Here is an 8124-nt window from a genome sequence, read left to right on the forward strand (position 1 = left end):
GGATTAACGAAAGCATATATATATATATATATATATATATATATATATATATATATATATATATATATATATATATATATATATATATATATATATATATATATATATATATATATATATATATATATATATATATATATATATATATATATATATATATATATATATATATATATATATATATATATATATATATATATATATATATATATATATATATATATATATATATCTGATATCTGTCTGATAATTTTATCACAATGTTATGTCTATTAAAGACTTTTTTTTTTATTCAATATTATAATATAATTTTTAAGGCACACTGCTTAAGCTCTAAGATGCCAAGGGTATTTACTAATCTTAATTACGACTAACTTAAAACTAGAATAGTATCATTATGTAATGTAGCGGTAGCGGATTCTCGAGAAGCGATCGGTAGTGGCCGGTGAATTGAATGTTGCATGAGGGTCTTCCATATGCCGTTGGCGAAGATCCATGTTGGCCGCATCCTTCGGTCCGTGTGGGTCCGCGGGAAACACCCCCAGGCTACGAAGGCCCGGCGGGTGGCCCGCATGCTGGTTTTCGACTGGGGCGGCCTTCCGTGGACGATGATGGTGATGTTACGGAAGAGAATGAAAAAAAAATAAATATTGTGGAAACGGGGTAAAAAGGGAATGTGGGAACAAAATGTTTGAAAACGATAAAGATCTAATTAGTTGCCATCGAGATGGTGAAGAGACAGGGAAGGGGTAACGAAAAAGTTAGTGACAAAAAAAGATCTTGTTAGTTCCAATGAAGATGGTGGACAGGGACGGGGATCGAGAGAATCAGGCGGATGTTAGTGTCGAACCTGTAGGTGGACTTTATACTTTCTTAACGAGGGATAACACATTACACTTGTATATCAATGTGTTTAAGGTACTGGTATATGAAAAGCATATATAAACTATCCCGACTCGCCAACACATCCCGAACCGGAACCTCAGGCGGTCTACCTCGGGCCCTAAGGGATTCCAGTAACTTCGACCTGGCGTCACGATACTCTACGCACGACCACACGACATGCTCGATGTCCTGATAACCGTCGCCACAGGTACAGAGACCGCTCTCCGCAAGCCCAACACGCCGGAGATGTGCGTTGAAAGTGTAGTGATTTGACATGAGCCGCGACATAACACGAATGAAATCGCGACTCACGTTCATCCCCCTGAACCAAGGTTTCGTCGATACCCTAGGGATAATGGAATGTAGCCATCGTCCCAGTTCGCCATTGCTCCATGAAGTTTGCCAACTTTCGAGAGTTTTCTGACGAGAGATACTGAAAAATTCATTGAAGCAGATTGGTCTTTCATAAATATCACCTTCTAATGCGCCCACCTTAGCCAATGAGTCTGCCTTTTCATTGCCTGGAATGGAACAATGCGAAGGGACCCAGACTAACGATATTAAATAAGACCGTTCAGATAAAGTTCGCAAGTGTTCCCGTATTTTCCCCAGGAAATATGGGGGATACTTTCCTGGCTTCATTGCCCGGAGAGCTTCTATTGAGCTTAGACTGTCCGTGACAATGTAGTAATGGTCTTTGGGCAAGGTTTCAATGATCTCAAGGGTGTACTGAATAGCAGCTAATTCTGCGACGAAAACTGAAGTCGGATCATTGAGTTTGTGAGAAGCGGTGATGTTTTGATTGAAGATGCCGAAGCCTGTGGACCTGTTGATGTTTGAACCGTCAGTGTAAAACACCTTTTCACAGTTGACTGTTCTAAATTTATTATAAAAAATATTTGGGGCCACTTGAGGGCGCACGTGATCCGGGATTCCACGAATTTCTTCTCTCATGGAAGTGTCGAAAAACACAGTAGAATCAGAAGTATCCAAGAAATGAGCACGATTGGAAACAAACGAAGAAGGATTAATATTCTGAGCCATGTAATCAAAATACAAGGACATAAAACGGGTCTGAGAATTGAGCTCGACAAGCCTTTCGAAGTTTTCAATCACCATCGGATTCAAGATGTCGCATCGGATTAGCAATCGATATGAGAGATCCCAGAATCGGTTTTTCAACGGTAAGACGCCCGCGAGCACTTCGAGACTCATCGTATGAGTCGACTGCATGCAACCTAAGGCAATACGCAAACAACGATACTGAATTCTTTCCAGCTTGATGAAATGAGTGTTCGCCGCGGATCGGAAGCAAAAGCATCCGTATTCCATCACGGACAATATCGTTGTTTGGTATAACCTGATCAGGTCTCCTGGGTGGGCACCCCACCATGATCCGGTTATTGTACGAAGAAAATTGATTCTCTGTTGGCATTTTTGTTTCAGATACCTAATGTGACATCCCCAGGTGCCTTTGGAGTCGAACCAGACCCCGAGATATTTAAATGTGAAGACCTGAGCTATGGTTTCACCCCCTAGTTGAAGCTGTAATTGTGCTGGTTCTCGCTTCCTTGAAAATACAACCAGCTCAGTTTTCTCCGTAGAGAACTCGATACCCATTTGAAGAGCCCATGTCGACAAGTTGTCGAGGGTATCTTGCAATGGTCCTTGGAGATCGGCAGCTTTGGGTCCTATAATAGACACAACGCTGTCGTCGGCAAGTTGTCTTAGCGTGCAAGATGTGTTGATACATTCATCAATGTTGTTCACGTAAAAGTTGTATAAAAGGGGGCTTAAGCATGAGCCCTGAGGAAGACCCATGTAACTGAATCGTATTGTCGACAAATCACCATGCGCGAAATACATGTATTTCTCGGACAACAGATTATACAAAAAGTTATTCACAATTGGTGAAAGACCATGCTGATGCAACTTCTCAGATAGGATGTTTATGGAAACTGAATCAAAAGCCCCCTTGATGTCTAGGAAAACTGACGCCATTTGTTCTTTACGAGCAAATGCCATTTGAATTTCGGTTGAGAGCAACGCAAGACAATCGTTCGTTCCTTTGCCCCTGCGGAAGCCGAATTGTGTATCTTTTGGCAGAGTCAGGCAAATTTTTCAACAAGTTGAATTTGATTTTGTCTAACCCCGGAGATTTATTGTTACACGATAAAAGCGCAAGTGAGAACTCGACCATCGAAAAAGGTGTTTCGTTTCTGTTTGATGAAGCGACGCGAATGATTGTCTGTTCCGGAACAGAGTCAGGACATACTTTTTTAGCGAAATCGAATATCCAGCGGTTAGAATATTCCTCGCTTTCGTTTGTGGTGTTTTTGTTGCGCATTCGTCGGGCTGTGTTCCAAAGAGTGCTCATTGATGTTTCTCTCGATAATCCGTCTACGAATCGACGCCAATAACCGCTTTTCTTCGCTTTAATCAAGCTTTTCATTTTAGCGTCTAATGCCGCGTAGTTTCTAAAATTATCAGGTGTTCCGTTTTTCCTAAACTCGACAAATGATGAAGTTCTCTCCGCGTTTAATTCTGAGCACTCTTTGTCCCACCACGGGTTGGGGGGACGGATGTTAGTTTTCGCGCCGGGTACACGTTTCGTCTGAGCTTGAGTCGCGGTGTCGAGAATCAAGCCAGCCAAAAACGTGTACTCTTCCTCCGGAGGAAGTTCTTGTGTTGTTTCTAGATTCTCAGATATCAAATTTGCGTAGCATTTCCAATCAATGTTTCGTGTGAGGTCATACGAAACATTGATTGTTTCCGATGGTCTTAATCCGGTGGCGATTGAAATTACGATAGGCATATGATCGCTACCGTGGGGATCAGGGATTACCTTCCACGTGCAATCCAACCGTAGCGATGTCGAGCAAAGGGATAAGTCTAGCGCACTTGGTCTTGCTGGTGGTGCAGGAATTCGTGTCATTTCTCCCGTATTCAAGATTGTCATATTGAAGTTGTCGCAGATATCATGGATCATAGTTGATCTGTTATCGTCGTGAAGACAGCCCCATCCCGTACCGTGTGAGTTAAAGGCTCCTAAAACCAACGTCGGTGCGGGAAGAAGCTCTATGATATCATTGAGCCGCCGATGCCCAACCGAGGCTCTTGGGGGAATGTAGATGGAAGCAATGCAAAGGTCCTTGCCTTTGATTGTAACATGACATGCGACAACTTCAATACCTGGTATCGAGGGGAGGTTAATGCGATAGAAAGAATAGCACTTTTTGATCCCCAAAAGTACTCCTCCATAGGAATCATCTCGATCCAGACGAATAATGTTAAAATCGTGGAAGTTTAAGGGTATTTCAGAAGTTAGCCAAGTTTCGCACAATGCAAATGCGTCACATTTCAGATTATTTACTAGAAATTTGAAAGGATCTATTTTTGGGATGATACTTCTACAATTCCACTGTATAACAGTGATTGTATCCGTGACCTCGGTGGGTGTCTTAGCCATCGAAGGATACGATCGCTGAAAGAAGGGGCCATTTTGCAGTCAACTGCTTCAAGAATGTTTTAACTGTAGGAATAAAAGCCATTATCAGGCTTTTAAGAGGTTCAGAAATATTGAAAGTAGACATGATCCAGTTCACAATATCAGAGAATTTAACAAACCCAGTATTTGGTAAATTTTCTGACTGATCTTTAGGGACTTTCGGGGGTTTTGAAGTCCCAGGAAGTGATGGAAATTCTTGCTCGGAATTTAATTTTCCAAGGCCTGGAGCTTTTTTCTCTGGTTTTTTGCCATCACTACCAGTTGTTGTAATTTTTCGAAACCCATCAGAGGACATCTTCAAACCCTTACTAGGGAGCTTTTGAGAAGATTTATTTCTTCTCTTTCTAATTGATGAGCTATGAGGGACAGCCGAAGATGTACCTTCGAGGGGGTCATCATATTCGCTCTCGTCAGTTGACAAGTAAGCGTAAGGATTTTCGGTAGGTGGCGTAGCACATTTCAACATTTCCGCAAAAGAGCGTTTGGAATGTTGCTTGAGTGAACGCTTCATTTTATCCTTACGCAATTTGTACACGGGACAATCAGAGAGGTCATGCGGCCCCTCCTTACAGTAGAGACACTTTTCATTGTCTCCACTGCAGGAGTTATCCGCATGACTCCCTCCACACTTTATACACCGGGATTTATTGCAACAATGGGATGCTGTATGTCCCAATTGTTTGCAATTGGTGCAGTTCATGACCCGCGGCACAAAAAGACGAACAGGTAAACGGACTCGGTCCAGGAGGACGTAATTAGGCAAAGCCGAGCCAGCGAAAGTCACCCGATACGAGTCTGATGGGATATAGGACTTAGTCCCATCCTCAGCGGTCGATACTGAACGCAATTGCTTGCAGTCCAGTATCTTAACGTTCTTGAGTAGGGGGTTTTTAAAACCGCCTGCCCCATGCTTAAGAACGTCCTCGCAAGTCAGACTCGGATCGGTGATCACGCCGTCTATCTCGACTTCGCGAGCTGGTACGTATACGCGATACTCCCGCGTGAAATGCTCACTTTGAACGATCTCATTAGCCTGTTTTGCACTGGCTAACAAGACCCTAAGCTTGTCCGGGCGTACTTTCTCAATTTTTTGTACAGTATTGTATCGCGAGGACAGGTCTTCAGAAAGTCTTAGAAGGTTCAATTTTTTACCGTTGGCTTTGGTCCGGATGTAAACCGCATATGGTCCGGCCGGGAGTGCAAGCCCATCGGGATAGCTTCTAATGCGAGATTTATTGCCATCAGAAGCATCCATTTGATCATCTAGGGGAAGGTCAGGCAATTCTGTGCCTTTTGTCATGGCACGGAAATGTGTCCGTGCGGGTAAATATTAGGGGGCAATAAAAATCTAATGGTACTGAACAACAGGGAAAAAGAAAAAAAAATACTTAGCTTTAGCTCTCGAAGGGTGATCGGCCGACAAGGCCCGGTCCTAGGCAACCGGTGAATATTCCAGTTCAATAAAGTGCAAAAAACCTCTTTGAGGAAAAAGCACTTTGTTTTTAGTCTCTCACTACACTGTCCAATGAAACGTTTCTCTTTTTATCACTATAAATATTTATCACTGTTTCTAATGTATATATGTAAACGATATACGCGCAGCGCCCAGCTGGCGCTGGCTAACGGTACCACACGCAGTGCTGCTTTACACAAGCTCACAGTCGGCCTTGAGAACGGATTAATTAGAACTATCACTCGACCGCACTGATGCAGACAATAGAATACGGAATGACCTTGATAACGGAATAAAACAATTCACCACGCGATTGGAGAAAGCAGAATTTACGTCCGATCGATCCGATAGTCACGGCACGAATGACGAATATTAAAGACTTTGTAATTTATTAGTTTTTAATACCTATATGAATTACCATGGTTCACTATAGAACTTAGTTACAATTAAATGAAAATAATTTAAAATTTACGTTAAATTATGGTAAAATTAAGATGAAAGCAATTTTACAGTACAATTTAAATGAGCTTCGTATAAATTTCACAAAATTATTCTATAGAATCTACAATAAAAGTCACGTAGGGATTACGTAATAAAAATGTGAACTAAGTCTACAGGGTAATCTCCAGCCGATTTTTTTGTAAAAAGTTAATTTCCCCATACTAAATCTATTACAAACTTTAAACCTCGAGCTAAAATTTCGCAATGTTCTTATGGGACCCAGAAGGAACACAAAAAGTTTGGATGACTCGAAATCAAAATGTTGTTCCACCCTAATGAGCATGTACCCCGAAGTATTAAACAACTCTTATAGTTTCGACCACACACTACGCCTCCCACCACTAATATTCGCCCTTATTCTGAATAACGACGTATTGATTTTTCGATCGAATGTGGTTCGATCGAATCATAGCTACCTTTGATTTTGCTTGCGTTATGGGGAATACAAATGAAATACATGGAAAAAACGATACGACGTTTTTCAGAATAAGGCGATTGATAGACGGTGACGATATCGAGATGGTTAACGAGTTTGTGTATTTGGGCTCACTGGTGACCGCCGATAATGACACCAGCAGAGAATTTCATAGACGTATTTTGGCAGGGAATCGTGCGTACTTTGGACTCAGAAAAACCCTCCGATCAAGAAAAGTACGCCACCGCACGAAATTGACCATCTACAAAACGCTAATTAGACCGGTTGTTCTCTATGGCCACGAGACCTGGACTATGTTGGCAGAGGACCAACGCGCCCTCAGTGTTTTCGAAAGTAAGGTTCTGAGGACCATCTATGGCGGAGTGCAGATGGAAGACGGAACGTGGAGACGGCGTATGAATCACGAATTGCAACAGCTGCTAGGAGAACCACCTATCGTACGGACAGCTAAAATCGGACGTCTACGATGGGCTGGGCATGTCATAAGGATGTCGGACGACATCCCAGTGAATATGGTTCTTGAATCTAATCCGACTGGTACAAGAAGAAGAGGTGCGCAGCGAGCAAGGTGGATCGAGACGTATTCTTGATACAGCAAAGGACACCCCAGGCCTATAGCTGTTAGGTAAGGTATAGTTCCGACCAGATTGAGGCATCGAATCCAAAAGGTTAGGAAAATAACACAGAAAGCCAAATTTGATAGACGCAGCATCAAAATAAAAAACTTATGCGATTGAAAGTTTGTATATATCAGAACTCTAGCAAGACAAAAACCTGTATTCTTTTCGATCGCATCGGATTACTTCGATCGAATGTGAAAATTTGCACTCTGTAATTCGATAGAGTGATGCTTTTGTATAGAAAACTCAAACTCGATCGAGATACAGCATACAAAATTTCGCATTCGATCGAAATAATCCGAATCAAACGAAATTCAGAATCGGAGTGAAAGTACATGGTGGCTGGTAAAGAACAAGCCAGTCCGAACGGTTTAGGGTCCGAGTTGTGGTACGATACGAGGTTGTTGACGAGTTCATATATCTTGGGACACTATAGTGACATGCGATAACGATGTTAGCCGTGAGGTAGTCAACTGAAATCACAACATTTGATATATCTCGATGAACAATTGAAAAGGTCCCGAGTGCAAGTGACTGTTTCTCTTTGTTTACTTACCTTTCCAATTATTACGACATATTCTTGTATTGTCCAGCATTTTCTTAAATACAGTTCGGAATTCGGTTCAGTCGTTATTCTATGTTAAGAGTTGGAGAGAGGGATGGCCAATTGCACCGTAATAATCGAAAGAGAAAGCAAACAAAGAGAAACTCTCATTTGCAC

Source organism: Malaya genurostris, chromosome 1 (genome assembly GCF_030247185.1).
Source record: "Malaya genurostris strain Urasoe2022 chromosome 1, Malgen_1.1, whole genome shotgun sequence".
NCBI lineage: Eukaryota > Metazoa > Arthropoda > Insecta > Diptera > Culicidae > Malaya > Malaya genurostris.